This window comes from Mus musculus, chromosome 7 (assembly GCF_000001635.26).
Source record: "Mus musculus strain C57BL/6J chromosome 7, GRCm38.p6 C57BL/6J".
In the NCBI taxonomy this organism is placed as follows: domain Eukaryota; kingdom Metazoa; phylum Chordata; class Mammalia; order Rodentia; family Muridae; genus Mus; species Mus musculus.
The window spans coordinates 3,096,609-3,112,576 of record NC_000073.6 but is presented as its reverse complement, the minus strand read 5'-3'; the positions used below and the strand labels follow the sequence as shown (position 1 = coordinate 3,112,576).

Genomic DNA, 15,968 nt, shown 5'->3' with positions numbered 1-15,968 from the left:
GAAATAACCCATTCCATTTAGATTTTCCAATTTTCTACAGTACAGGCTTCTGCAGTAAGACCTAAGGATTCTTTGAATGTCCTCAGTGTCCACTCTTATGTCTCCTGTTCCATTTCTGGTTCTAGAAACCCATTCATCTACAATTATTACAGGGCAGGTGGAATCAAGACACTCAGCTGAGACACTCTGCTGACAACGTGGCCATCTCAAGACTGGTTGTCAAGAATGGCTGACAAAATGCTTCCAAGTCTGGGAATGTTTTGCAGCCTGGGAGAGAAAATAAGACACTGTGGTCCACATGCACATTAAGGACAGATTAGACTGGTAAGGGCTGACATGAATTATTATTTCACAAGTGCCAGTAGAAAAATCCAGGATAATGTATATATACATCTGGTAGCATTTACCAAATAAACCACACAATTTTGTAAGAACTCATATGTGTGTAGGCTTAGCAAAACCCAGGCCCCTTCCAGTTCTAAGATGGAGAAGGAGAACCAACCACTATAGTAGTATCTTGGCAGTGTGGGCTAAATCGAGTTTCACATACTTTCCAATGTGCTACAGATGACCCTTTCTCTGGCAGAATCTGTTCATAAAAACCATAGGACCGGCGGACTCCGGAGATGGAGGAAAAGGAGCAGCTGCGGCGGCAGATACGCCTCCTGCAGGGTAACTGAGCGTGTGATTCTGCCTTCTCAGGTCTAATTGATGACTATAAAACACTCCACGGCAATGGCCCTGCCCTGGGCAACTCATCAGCTACTCGGTGGCAGCCACCCGTGTTCCCGGGTGGCAGGACCTTTGGCGCCCGCTACTCCCGTCCAAGTCGGAGGGGCTTCTCCTCACACCATGGCCCTTCGTGGCGCAAGAAATACTCCCTTGTGAATCAGCCTGTGGAATCTTCTGACCCAGCCAGCGATCCTGCTTTTCAGACATCCCTCAGGTCTGAGGATAGCCAGCATCCTGAACCCCAGCAGTATGTACTGGAGAGACAGGTCCAGCTCAGTCCAGATCAGAATATGGTTATTAAGATCAAGCCACCATCAAAGTCAGGTGCCATCAATGCTTCAGGGGTCCAGCGGGGGTCCTTGGAAGGCTGTGATGACCCCTCTTGGAGTGGCCAAAGACCCCAAGGAAGTGAGGTTGAGGTCCCTGGTGGACAACTGCAGCCTGCAAGGCCAGGAAGAACCAAGGTGGGTTACAGTGTGGACGACCCCCTCTTGGTCTGCCAGAAGGAGCCTGGCAAGCCTCGGGTAGTGAAGTCTGTGGGCAGGGTGAGTGACAGCTCTCCCGAGCATCGGCGGACAGTCAGTGAAAATGAAGTGGCCCTCAGGGTACACTTCCCATCTGTCCTGCCCCATCACACTGCTGTGGCTCTGGGCAGGAAGGTAGGCCCTCATTCTACCAGCTATTCTGAACAGTTCATTGGAGACCAAAGAGCAAACACTGGCCACTCAGACCAGCCAGCTTCCTTGGGGCCAGTGGTGGCTTCAGTCAGACCAGCAACAGCCAGGCAGGTCAGGGAGGCCTCACTGCTCGTGTCCTGTCGAACCAGCAAGTTTCGGAAAAACAACTACAAATGGGTAGCTGCCTCAGAAAAGAGCCCACGGGTCGCTCGGAGAGCCCTCAGTCCCAGAACAACTCTGGAGAGGGGGAACAAGGCCACTTTGGGTACAGTTGGAAAGACAGAGAAGCCACAGCCTAAAGTTGACCCAGAGGTGAGGCCGGAGAAACTGGCCACACCATCCAAGCCTGGCCTCTCTCCCAGCAAGTACAAGTGGAAGGCTTCCAGCCCGTCTGCTTCCTCCTCTTCCTCTTTCCGTTGGCAGTCTGAGGCTGGCAGCAAGGACCATACTTCTCAGCTCTCCCCAGTCCCATCTAGGCCCACGTCAGGGGACAGACCAGCAGGGGGACCCAGCAGCTTGAAGCCCCTCTTTGGAGAGTCACAGCTCTCAGCTTACAAAGTGAAGAGCCGGACCAAGATTATCCGGAGGCGGGGCAATACCAGCATTCCTGGGGACAAGAAGAACAGCCCTACAACTGCCACCACCAGCAAAAACCATCTTACCCAGCGACGGAGACAGGCCCTCCGGGGGAAGAATAGCCCGGTTCTAAGGAAGACTCCCCACAAGGGTCTGATGCAGGTCAACAGGCACCGGCTCTGCTGCCTGCCGTCCAGCCGGACCCACCTCTCCACCAAGGAAGCTTCCAGTGTGCACATGGGGATTCCACCCTCCAATAAGGTGATCAAGACCCGCTACCGCATTGTTAAGAAGACCCCAAGCTCTTCCTTTGGTGCTCCATCCTTCCCCTCATCTCTACCCTCCTGGCGGGCCCGGCGCATCCCATTATCCAGGTGCAGGTGTCCTACTTCCAGCCACAGTGAGGGGTGGCATCCCAGTGGGTCCCTAGTGCTAAACCGCCTTCGTCCAGCAATCACTGGGGGAGGGAAAGCCCCACCTGGTACCCCTCGATGGCGCAACAAAGGCTACCGCTGCATTGGAGGGGTTCTGTACAAGGTGTCTGCCAACAAGCTCTCCAAAACTTCTAGCAGGCCCAGTGATGGCAACAGGACCCTCCTCCGCACAGGACGCCTGGACCCTGCTACCACCTGCAGTCGTTCCTTGGCCAGCCGGGCCATCCAGCGGAGCCTGGCTATCATCCGGCAGGCGAAGCAGAAGAAAGAGAAGAAGAGAGAGTACTGCATGTACTACAACCGCTTTGGCAGGTGTAACCGTGGCGAATGCTGCCCCTACATCCATGACCCTGAGAAGGTGGCCGTGTGCACCAGATTTGTCCGAGGCACATGCAAGAAGACAGATGGGTCCTGCCCTTTCTCTCACCATGTGTCCAAGGAAAAGATGCCTGTGTGCTCCTACTTTCTGAAGGGGATCTGCAGCAACAGCAACTGCCCCTACAGCCATGTGTACGTGTCCCGCAAGGCTGAAGTCTGCAGTGACTTCCTCAAAGGCTACTGCCCATTGGGTGCAAAGTGCAAGAAGAAGCACACGCTGCTGTGTCCTGACTTTGCCCGCAGGGGTATTTGTCCCCGTGGCTCCCAGTGCCAGCTGCTCCATCGTAACCAGAAGCGACATGGCCGGCGGACAGCTGCACCTCCTATCCCTGGGCCCAGTGATGGAGCCCCCAGAAGCAAGGCCTCAGCTGGCCACGTACTCAGGAAGCCTACTACTACTCAGCGCTCTGTCAGACAGATGTCCAGTGGTCTGGCTTCCGGAGCTGAGGCCCCAGCCTCCCCACCTCCCTCCCCAAGGGTATTAGCCTCCACCTCTACCCTGTCTTCAAAGGCCACCGCTGCCTCCTCTCCTTCCCCCTCTCCCTCTACTAGCTCCCCAGCCCCTTCCTTGGAGCAGGAAGAAGCTGTCTCTGGGACAGGCTCAGGAACAGGCTCCAGTGGCCTCTGCAAGCTGCCATCCTTCATCTCCCTGCACTCCTCCCCAAGCCCAGGAGGACAGACTGAGACTGGGCCCCAGGCCCCCAGGAGCCCTCGCACCAAGGACTCAGGGAAGCCGCTACACATCAAACCACGCCTGTGAGGCCCCCTGAGGACCAGCCCGCACCTACCTCAGACCCTCACCCCTGGAGAGGATGAAGGCTCTACCCACAACTGCTCCTGAGGAGAAGCAGCCTGCCACTGAGCCCAGCTGGGGCTCTAACCAGGAGTCATAGCTCCTCCCACTTGGCTCCTAGCCTCTGGAGGCCTTTGTGTGCCCAGGCCTTGTTCTCCCTCAAGCCAAGGCCCTGTCCATTCCCTGTTCCTCTCCCTCCCCTTCTCCCCTCCTCCCCTCTGCCCCTCCTCCCCTCCAAGGCACCCAGCCTCACTTTAGGACTTGTCCCTGTTTCCCCATCCATCAGGGTGCCATGTGAGGTTCATCCCAGCCTGTCTCCTGTGGTGGCATTGGCAGCTGTAGGACTGGTGCCCCCAACCCTCCCTACCCAGGACTCCTGCCCAGGGAAGAGGTTAATGGCCAGGCCTCTCTGGTGGGTATTTTATGTTCAGCAATAAAGGTTTTATCCTGTGTCAAAAAAAAAAAAAAAAAAAAAAAAAAACAAAACCATAGGACCTGTGGCAGGGAATAATCAAAACCTCTACCCTGCGTCTCTAGTGCTGACCTTTAGAAAGCCCTGACCTGCCAGCAATTCTCTGTGGAAGCACAGGACTTAAAAAGCCCTGACCTGCCAGCAATTCTCTGTGGAAGCACAGGACTTAGAAAGCCCTGACCTGCCAGCAATTCTCTGTGGAAGCACGGGACTTAGAAAGCCCTGACCTGCCAGCAATTCTCTGTGGAAGCACGGGACTTAGAAAGCCCTGACCTGCCAGCAATTCTCTGTGGAAGCACGGGACTAATTCTTCTGCATATTAACTCTCTGATTCGTCTCCAGTCTGAGTCAGTTCCCTTCAGTAATAATCACACAGCCACCTGGAAGAAGTAAGTCCTCAATATACTCTTAGATCTGCTATGGCAAAAAGGGGAGCTTCAAATGTCCTTCCTAATTAGCAACAACAAAACACAGCAAGATGGTCAAGGACAACAGCATCTATCAAAAGCTATTTCCCAGCCTGACTTGGAAGGTTATTATATCTGTTGTGTGGTTATCACTGATGCTGTATTGCAAGCAAAACTGAGAAACATGGAAATATTTTTATTTCCTCAGCAGCTATAGAGCAATGACTGTATATTACTCCATATTTGGCCACAGAGTCATGAATGAATGTGTGTTGCAGAGTACTACATGTTAGGAGTAGGAGAATTCATGACAGCATGGATACAGTATGGCAGTGATTACATCATAAAGTGTGTGTCCATGGGGTAAGCCACATTATCCACACACAAGAGACCATCGCCTTGTGTATCCCTAGGTGGCTATGACTTCACACATATAAAGAAGAGGATAGCTGGGTCTGGGTTTAGTCAGAGAAGATGCACCTAACCCTCAAGTGACTGGAGATCTAAGGGAGTCTAGAGGTCTGGTGGGGTGGGTGTGGGATTCTTGGGGACACAGGAGGGGCGAGGGAGGAGGTATGAGATGTGGAAGAGCCAGAGAGAAGACCAGGAAGGGAATAAAATTTGGAGTTTAAAATAGAAAACATAAATAAAACAAAAGCATAAAAGTGTTATTTTTCTTGTGCTTCAGACTTGCTTTTCTTTCTAAGCAGAGTATGTTCGTCACCTTTCTGGATAGACAGAATTAATAGGAGCTAGAAGGTCGAAAGCAAAGATAGCTATTATACCAGCATGAGTTCAGAACATCACCAAATTGGGACAAGGTGAGGAAGTAGGCCATGGAGCTGAAAGGAAATGAAACTGTGATTCATGTAATGTATGTCAAATAGCCCAAAGAGTTGTTTGTGAGCTTTGAAACTTGGGGCTGAGAACATAGCAGAACAGACCAGGACATGCCCGGGCAGGCCCATCGCCTCCCTATCTCCCACCCCTCTGACCTAAGTTAAATGTTACAGGCTGCTGATGTTTAAATGGACCAATCATGTGAAACCGCGCCAATTCCTCCCCCAGCCCCACTCCTTTTCTATAAAAAATCCTAGCTTCCGAGCCTCGTGGTCGAATCCACTGTCTCCTGTGTGAGATACGTTTCGACCTGGAGCTCCGCCATTAAAATACCTCATGTTGTTACATCAAGGCATTGTGTTCTATTCGTGATTCCGAATAGGGAGCTGAGTGGGGGTTTCCCCACTAGGTTCTTTCAGAGCCAGCTGAGAGCCACAGCCTCATGACTGGAGGCCTGAGAGTCCCAGGCTTCCCTGTGCCTCACTCAGTCCTTACTCACCTCACAAGATGAGGACTTGCTCTTGGTCATATAGAGTAGAGCATTGATCACCGTGACCACTAGGTGGCGGAGTGCTGAGAGGTCAGGACTAATTCAGTGAAGTGGGCAGATGGCTTGTTACCCTGCCTTTTGGGTGTGGTGTCAGAGAAGGAAGAGTGGGTGGGCACAATCATGACTGACAGCTTCTCAGCGCCTTGTTCTAACTACAGCTTTGGACAAGTGGGCCCATCATACTGAGATTTTGTTTACTTATCTGACAGTGATGCTAAAAATCCAGACCTCACATTGATATTGTTTAAGTGAGATGCTGAGCCTGCTGCCTAGCAGATGACAAGAGATCAATATTATTGCTTATTACAGTATAGACCAAGGGCCTTTAATGGGCCCTGTGGCTATGATGGTATAGTATGTATTCATGTTACAACAATGACGATTGTGTTAGTAGCAATAAAAAATAGTAAATGAAGAATCATTGGTAGGTTTTTCCCACCTTTAGTTTCAGTCCTGTCCAAGTGCAGAGGACCCAGCCTGTAGGATGACTGCTGTAGGTGGTTCAGATTCACAGTTGCTTAGCTGGCCCCTCTTGAGAAACAGTGTAAGCCGATTTTGGCTACTTAGGGTCCAAGGCATGCATAGGTAGGATAGCCTCTGCCAGTCACTTGCAGGGTAGTGGCTGTCTAGTTGAATCCATGTCCCTTGCACTGCACATGAAGCCTTTTCTTAGGATTGAATCAGGATGAACTTAGGGTGATTTGACCAAGAAGAGACTTTTATGAGATGTGCAGCAAATCCCTACTGTGACAGGCGGCTTTGTTATGAATACCTTCTTTATAACCATTATTGGAAATGCCCGAGTCACTTCTCCAACAGTAGGTCACACAGCATGGTAATTCATTTTATCTAGTTTTCCCTTCTGGTGTTAAAATTCCACGTCAAGAAGAAACTAGATCCTATGACATCTGTCTTCCTAAACTTGATCTGTGTGGGCTGGCGTTTTGTTTGGTTAATTTTTGTTAATTGTTTTGCTTTTTGAGCGTGTTTTGTTTTCAAGGGGAGTATGTATTCCACAGGACTGTGACTGTAGCTATTCCGAACTTGGGTGGAGAGAAGCATGTTCAAATATGTGGCTCTCTCAGTAAACATTTCCATAACAAAAATTGTGTGTGTGTGTATGTATGCTCATGCTTCACAATGCACATGTAGAGAACAGAAAAACATTTTCAGGAGACAAGTTTCTCCTTCCACAGTGGAATCTAGTATCAAACTTGGGTAAGTCTTCAAGTTCTTCAAGTTTGTACTTTTACCATCTGATGGGCTTGACTTTAAATATTTTATTGAGATTTTCACTCACATGTTATTTGGGATATTGGCATTTCTTGATTGGTTTTTAAAAAAAAGTAGTAAGGAGCTGGACAGTGGTGGCGCATGCCTTTAATCCCAGCACTCGGGAGGCAGAGGCAGGCAGATTTCTGAGTTTGAGGCCAGCCTGGTCTACAGAGTGAGTTCCAGGACAGCCAGGGCTACACAGAGAAACCCTGTCTCTGAAAACAAACAAAACAAACAAAATCAAATCAAATCAAAACAAACAAACAAACAAACAACTCCACAAACACAAAGCCTTTCTCCCAAATAAGTCTGTCCTTTAGCCTGTAACCAGGAAAACTTTTAGCTTGACCTCTATCCCATAGGAAGAAGAAAACTACAAAACTCTAAACCATACCCATCTTGATATTAAACAATTTAAAACAAGTAAAGAAAATCAAACAAATGCTATTTAAGCCTTAATAAATTTTGATTGATGTGTGTTATGTGTGCTTGTAAGTGCTCTTTTTCTTTCTCTTACACGCACGCACACACACACACATGCAGAGAGAGAGAGAGAGAGGTAAGGGAGAGGGAGAGAGATAGAGAGAGAGAGGGAGGGCAAAAGAGCAGGAATATTCTTTGAAGCAAGCTCAGGCATGACAGAAATCTCCTGTAGAGCAGGGAGTAAGGATTTTCAGTATAAACACATACCGTGAAAGAGGGTCAGAGGGGCTTCCTCCCTTTATCCAGAAGTGGAATGGCTATTCCTGGTTATCAACTTGACTATATCTGGAAAGAACTACAGCCCAGAATTAGAGGGCTCACCTTTGATGGAGATCTTTAGCTGAAAGACACATGTTTCTGACCTGGATCTAGGTATGGAGATTAGGTCCAAACCAGGTTGTACACACCTTTAAGATCAGGAGATGAAGACAAGGAGATCTCTTAGTTCAAGGTCAGCTTGCAACTAAACAAGTCCCAGATCCAGGCTTGGTGGGTGGGACACACCCTTAATCCTGGCCACGCCCTCTGCTGGAGATCTATATAAGACCAGCAGAAGAAGCAAGATTCACTGTCCTTCACCTGCTTGCATTTCATTGCCAGCACTGCTGCTGTAAAGCACTTCTACAGCCAGCCAGCTGAAACAACTAGCCTAGTTGGGACCAACAGGTGTGGCTGAGCAACTAGACTTGGTATTGGTAGCTGACCATTGTTGGAGAGTTGGGACTACAGAATGAAAGTCATCCCAATAAATTCCCTCAATATAGAGAAGACTGACCAATACTAGAAGATTGGATGTATACACATTTGTAGACAGGCAGTTTCTAACACAGTGAGAAGTACTTTAAGCCTGTACTTGGAAGGCAATCAAAGGAACTTAACAATCTTGAACTGATGACTATGGTCATAGGAGTACTTTCCCAGAGCTAGATTAATAGCTTCTCTGAAGTGTATTGATCAACTCTAGACTTGCATTTAGCCCTACGTTAAAACCCCTCCGTAGGGGATCTAGTGTGTTTTGGTCTGGCTCTGTTGTAGGGCCCAGTTGTTGAACGGCATTGCTGGAGTTCAGTTGTGAGCCAGGGTTGCTCGCAAGCTTGTGCTCCCCTGCTGCATTCATGGCATCGTCCACCGTGGCTGGGAAACAGCAGCACCTTCCTAAAGTAGCCCAGGTCAAAAACAAAGCTCCAGCCAAGGTGCAGATAACTGCAGAACAGCTCTTAAGAAGCTAAAGAGAGAGAACTCGATCTCCTTGCACTCCACCTCACCAGAAGATCACAGGTGAAGAATAATTCAACGATTACAACACCGGAAAAAAAAAAAGACTTTTGAAGATAACCTAAGACCAAAGAGGACTGCAACTGGATAAAATACGCACAATGGGAGGAAAGCCTGAAGGAACTTCAAGGGCTCAATCCACATAGGAGCATGCTTTAGATGTGGACTACTGAATTAATACACTCTGACTGAAATCTGCAGAAATGGAGATGAAGAACCGCCATGTCAAGCATGCCTGAAACATCAGGGACGGTGCCATAACAACTCTGCCACGAGTCAACCAGTTCTGATACAAGTACACGTGCATGGAGGAGATGTTGGGCAATGTTGCTGGTGCTCGGCAGGTGTTTGAGCGCTGGATGAAATGGCAGCCTGAGGAGCAGGCCTGGAACTCCTACATCAACTTGGAGCTAAGATACAAAGTGGTGGATTGGGCCCGCACCATTTATGAATGCTTTGTGCTCGTGGACCCTGCTATGAAGAACTGGTTCAAGTATTCTCGGTTTGAAGAGAAGCATGCTTCGATTGCTCATGAGCGGAAAGTCTATGAGAGAGGGATGGAGGTTTTGGGGGATGAGCATATGGACCAACACCTCTATGTGGCCTTTGCTAAATTTGAGGAAAATCAGAAAGAATTTGAAAGGGTACAAGTTATCTACAGATATGCCCTGGATAGGATTTCCAAACAGGAGACCCAAGAACTCTTGAAAAACTACATCATCTTTGAGAAGAAGTTTGGTGACCGGAGGGTTGTAGAAGATAGCATCGTGAGAAAACGCAGATTCCAGTAGGAAGAAGAAGTGAAGGCTAATCCACACAATTATGACACATGGTTTCATTATTTATGCTTGGTGGAAAGTAAGGCAGAAGCTGACACTGTGCAGGAAGTCTATGAGAGAGCCATTGCCAATGTGCCACCCATCTAGGAGAAGAGGCATTGGAAGCGCTACATCTACCTCTGGGTTAACTATGCACTGTACGAAGAGCTGGAGGCCAAGGATCCTGAGAGGACAAGACAGGTATACCAAACATCTTTGCAACTCATTCCTCACACAAAGTTCACATTTGCTAAAATGTGGTTATATTATGCACAGTTTGAAATAAGACAGAAGAATTTGTCATTGGCCAGAAGAGCTTTGACAACTTCCCTAGGGAAATATCCAAAGAACAAGTTATTCAAAGGTTACATAGATGTGGAACTGCAGCTTAGAGAATTTGGCAGATGCAGGAAGTTTTATGAAAAGTTTCTGGAATTTGGCCCTGAAAATTGTACCTCATGGATGAAGTTTGCAGAGTTAGAGACAATCCTTGGTGATGTTGAGAGACATTGGGCAATCTATGAATTAGCCTTCAGCCAGCTACAATCATTAATGAACGATATCCAGTTTGGACTCTATCTCTCTTTCATTTTATGAGCTTTTCATTTAGATTGCTTATGTATAAAATTTTCATATACAGATGAAAATTTCACACACACACACACACACACACACACACACACACACACACACACACATTTATATTGAAAGCTACTGTTTTATTAGGTTTTCATACAACTCCTCAATTGGACATTTTTAGTTTTACCTGCACTCCTCACAGTCCTTCCTTTTTTTTGTTTTTTGTTTCTTTGAGACAAGGTTTCTCAGTATAGCTTTGGATGTCCTTATACTCAGAAATCCACCTGCCTCTGCCTCCCAAGTGCTGGGATTAAAGCCATGTACCACCACTGCCATCTCATTTCCTCCTTTGTGACCTCTCTACTCCCCATTCCTATTTAAGAAAATAAACTTCTGAAGGAGCTGTAAGTGAATACATACACACATGTATACACTCCCACTTACAGCTCAACTGAATAAAGAAATGATTTGATACTGAATAAAGAATTGTACATGATAAAGAAAATCTTGTAGAAGAATTTGAATCAAGCAACATGACTGTTTGACAAGGGATCACATCCAAAGATCTTCTAGGTCTCTGTGATCTGGAAGGAATATAGACACGCCCTCAGTACACAACTTTATTACCTCTGGCCAGTATCATTTAATATTCTCCTTAAATCCCAATCAATCACATAAAATTGAGGAGCAGACAAAGTGATGAATCAGTGAAAGATTTGATGGAAAGTGTCAGAGATAGGATATTCCCATCTCCCAGGAGAAAAGCTCTTTAAGAGGAGTGATGAGTAGAGTCTTGGAATTCTGCAGAATCAGTTCATGAATTCAGTTCAGTCAGTGAGTGGGAGTCAGTGCAGTGAGTACAGTGCAGTGGAGGTGAGTTCATTTGTGAGTTTATGCAGTTCAGTGCAGGTCAGCAGAAGTAGGGGAAGTCTGAGAATAAAAAGGAGCCAGAAGTTTAGAACAAATTGCCAGAGTTAGTTTGAGTCCAAGCAGAAGAGTTCAGTGGAGGCTGAGAAAAGCCAGATTGAATCAGTCAGGTTAGAGAGGAATATGAACTGGAACACCTGAGCTGAACCAGCCAGCCAGTGCAAAAAGAACTGGAAAGGATAAGCTTATTCATCAGAGCCTCCAGTAATACAATTAAATGTGGTGAATACGTATTCAAAATCCAACTGAAATTCTGGACGTGATAAAACACAATAAGTCATATTCAAAAACTCCATGGGAGGCTATACCAACAGATGTAATGAATCAAGTAGAGGGCAGCATAGCTGAAGTTGAAGATGAGGTGGAGGTTGGATCATTTTAATAAAGAAAATGATAAAACAATGCCAACATATAAGTAAGAATCTCCAGATACTTGAAATATTATGAACATACCAGACTTAAAAAGAGTGATCATAGAAGAAGGAAAAAATGTAATTCTGGAGGCATAAAAAACTTTTATTCAAATCATAAGAGAAAATTTCTCATGGTTAGGGAGAAAATGCCAATATAAATGCAGGACTCAGAATATCAAGCAGACAAGAGGAGAAATGAATCTCTCCACTTCTATTATAAAACATATTAACATAGAAACCAAAGCAGTATATTAGAAACATGAACAGAGAAACAGAAAATCACATACATGGGCTAGTCTACAAGAAAAGCAATTCAATATTCAAAAGAAAGTTTCTAATACAGTAGAGCATGAAATGGTGTGTTGCAAGTTCTTAAAGTTAATAATTTCCAATACAGACATAGCACAGCTATCTATCACAAAAGAGAAAGGAAAACTCCATTGTGAACAATAAGGCCAAGGAAATTCAAAAGCTAGTTTTAGAGAAGATAATTGAAGGAATCTATCAGCCTTAAAAAAAAAATTGGGTCGATTTGCATTCTTCTACATGCTGACTGCCAGTTAAACCAGCACCAATTGTTGAAAATGCTGTCTTCTTTTCCATTGGATGGTTTTAGCACCTTTGTCAAAGATCAAGTGACCACAGATATATAGGTTCATTTCTGGGTCTTCAATTCCATTCCATTGATCTACCTGCCTTTCACTGTACCAGTACCATCCAGTTTTTATTATGATTTCTCTCTAGTAAAGCTTGAGGTCAGGGATGGTGATTCCACCAGAGGTTCTTATATTGTTGAGAATAGTTTTCGGTATCGTGGATTTTTTGTTGTTGTTGTTATTCCAGAAGAATTTGCAAATTGATCTTTCTTTTCTTTTTTTCTTTTTCATCCCTAAATTTGAATTTATATTTATACAATTGTCTAAAAACACTCCTTAGTTTGTACATAAGTTTTACATTTTTAAATTGCTTTATAACACCTGTATACTTTCTGATTATTTGAATATTTTCTGATATCTTCCATGATTAGAAAAATTAAAAGGCAAAAGAAAATTAAAATGCTATGGCCAGAGGACAAGGTAGACAAAAAAATTAGACAAAATAAAACATCAATATGAAAATTTTCAGAGATAATGCATTTATAAACACAGAAATGGTTACTGCAAAGATGGCGGTGATGAGCAGGCCATGTCTGGCATCTGACCCTGGTACCTAGGGAGGCAAAGTCCAGTCCTGTGTTTGCCCAGAATTCTCCCTTCTCTGCAAAAGCCTAGATGGTATTGCAATGAAAACAGCTAACATAACTCCCAGAGCTCATTGGACTGGAGAGTAAGACTGAGTATATAGGCCCTTGGTTGGCAGAGAAGGTAGAAGGCTGTAAGGAAAAATCATAACTCACACTCTTAAGCCACCCTTGGTCACGTGGGAATCTCTGGCACCTTGGAGACCATGAGTCAGCTATTGTCCCCTTATAAATAAAAAGGTATAGTCACCACCCAATATGAAGTGAGACCATGGAAGGGGAAGAAAAGGTCTCACAGGGGTCAGGCCACGTGCAAAATCTGTTCTTTTACAGGTAAGCGTAGAACAGAAGGCTGGTGACATTTAGAGGTTCCTTCTCTGTTATCTGGGAGGGCCAGCCTCTAGTCTTCCATCAGCCCCAAGTTTGAGGATGAATAGGGAGAAAGGTACACACCCTCAAACATTGGGCAAGATATGAGGTCACAGCAGATCCTTCTCTCAAGTACCAAGCCCCAGTTTTAAAAGCTCTGCCTGGATGGAGGCTGATGGATAACACTACCATCTCAGGATTCCTTGGACAATCAGGAGCAGCTGAAATTAAGGATGGTTATCCTGCAAAGATTGCCATGCCTGAGACCCAAGGAGCTGGAGACAGGACTTGTCAAGGAAGAAGAGAACTTTTCTATCAAGAAGAGTTGACAAAGGAAGGCAGTATGAATCTCTAAGAGCTGGCCAGGTGCTCCACCTGGACTGTGCTGGAGGTAACAGTGAGGCAGATGTGTGTATGATGCTCTGCAGGCTTATAGGGGGTCATGTCAAAGGAACACTGGGATGGAGGGTTCAGGTTTCTGTCCCCACTACTCCCTTCCTGGTGAGCTGCCCCAAGGGACTGGAAGTATGGTGGTTGTGGAGGTGGCTGCTCCTGATGCTGCTGCCTCTGTTGCTGCTACTGCTGCTGTGATACCTGCAAATCTTGGGCTCGGGTCTGGGCTTGAGCTTGGGCCTGGGCCAATGCTGTTGCTGCTGCTGCCTCTTGCATTTGCTGTTGAAGATCAGGAGGGTTTTGCACATGTTTCATAAGGTATGTTTCTGATGAATATGCCCGACTACAGACTGTGCCAGTATAAACCCTGGCATGTTTCACTGTGTGTGTAGATTCATGAACTGCATCTGTATATGCTTGCTGATAGTTGTGGGTGGCATTTGAAGGGTTTATCTTTGTTGTGCTGCTGTCTGTGAGACTGCAGTTTAGAGAGTTATGCGAAAGCCTTCTCATAGCCTGGGTGTACACATTTGTATGGTCTGTCACTCACCAGTATGGATTCAGGTGTGCTAATGCAGATGTGAGAGCTGGCAGAAGGATTTGGATTTCTCACAAAAGTTACAACTATAGGGTTTGGCCCCTGAGTGGTAAGGATTAGTGGATAAGGGCCAGGGAGGAGATGTTGGCAAAGGTCTTGGAGCAGTGTGGGCACTTGTGGGGCTTGGTCTCAGTGTCTGACTGGGTGTGCATCTGCATGTCCGACCTTGAGTAGAAGGCCATCCTACACCCAGGGTCACACAACAAGTTCATGGTGGAGATGGGAGCCATGTGCCCAAGGCTCTGTCTATTTCCTGTGCCACAGTTCCCTTTGCTCCTGTAGGTCTTGCCATCTTTCTGATGGTCATTGTCATCCCCAGGGGCAAGGTCCTTCATCTCAGGAAGCCCTGATTGCAGCATTCACTTCTTCTTGCAGCCCTGAGGAGGCTTAGGAGGAGCCACAGTGCCACCTCCACCACCACCACCTCTACCTCCTTCCTCAGTTAGGGTTGATGCTACCTTCTTGGAGAGGTCAGGGACCACCTGTAGGACTTGGAAGACAGGGGAAGAGCTGAGACAATCATGGGAGCCAAAATAGGGAAAGTCTGAGCTGCAGAGGCTATAGTCACAAGAGAGTCTGACGGGGATGTGATTACCAAACCTGGACGGTCAGGTGTGAATCCAGTAGATGGTACAGGAACCACTGTGATATTCTGTGTAACAGATGACTGACTGTGTGGGGTCAGCTGTTCTGACTTGGACTCTGTGTCCATGCTGATGCTAGAAGACAGGGACACTGAGGCAGGGACTGTTAGAAAAAGTGGGATAGTGAGGTGGTGCCAGTCCACAGCCCTTCTGTGGCTATAGCTGATCCTTTATCTTGTCAATGAACACAGTGTTTTCAACCTGCCCTGAGGCTGTGGGGATAAAACTCCAGAAATACAGGTTAGAATTGAAGTGAGAATCTTCCATTCTACCTCCCCTCTCTTCCTCTTGTCCTCTTATTCTTTCTCCTTTCCAGGGTTCCTGAAGTTTCAGGAAGTGGTGCTGGGGCTTGTGCTCCTGGGATCCCCAATTCCTCCAAGTCCACTTTCTTCCACCCTCCCCCAACAGCTTCAATGTGCAATCCTTTCACCAAGAAGGCAGGAGAGCTTAAATCGAAACAGGGCGCAGTGGTGAGGTTAGGGCTGCAGCAGAAAACAGGGTATGTGTAGAGAGTTAAGAGTGCTAAATTGCTCTTTCTGAGTCTATGAAGAATTGAGTTGGAATTTTGATGCGGATTGCATTGAATCTGTGGATTGCTTTTGACAAGCTATCCATTTTTATTATACAATCTTGTCAATCCATGAGTATGGGAGTCTTCTGAGATCTTCTTCCATTTTTTCTTCAGAGACTTGAAGTTCTTATCATAGAGTTCTTTCACTTGCTTGGTTAGAGTCACACTAAGGTATTTTATATTATTTGTAATTATCGTGAAGGATGTTGTCTCCCTACTTTCTTTCTCAGCCTGTTTATCCTTTGACTAGAGGAAGGCTACTGATTTGTTTGAGTTAATTTTATATACAGCCAAATTTCTGAAGTTGTTTATCAGCATTATTGGTTCTCTGGTGGAATTTTTGGGGTCACTTAAGGATACTATCATACATCGACCCATTGTTATCTCCTTGGACAAAGCTCAAGTCTACTAGGATCAAGGACCTCCATATAAAACCAGATACACTGAAACTGATAGAAATGAAAGTAAGGAAGAGCCACACATGGGTACAGGGGAAAATTTCCTGAACAGAACATTAATAGTTT

At 46.2% G+C, this 15,968-nt stretch overlaps 3 pseudogenes; 2 read left to right on the top strand and 1 right to left on the bottom strand.

Moving 5' to 3' along the window:
* Positions 614-4,029, top strand: Gm7353 (predicted pseudogene 7353; annotated as a pseudogene).
* On the top strand, positions 8,733-10,259 carry Gm6727 (predicted gene 6727; annotated as a pseudogene).
* Gm18198 (predicted gene, 18198) lies at positions 13,593-15,140 on the bottom strand (annotated as a pseudogene).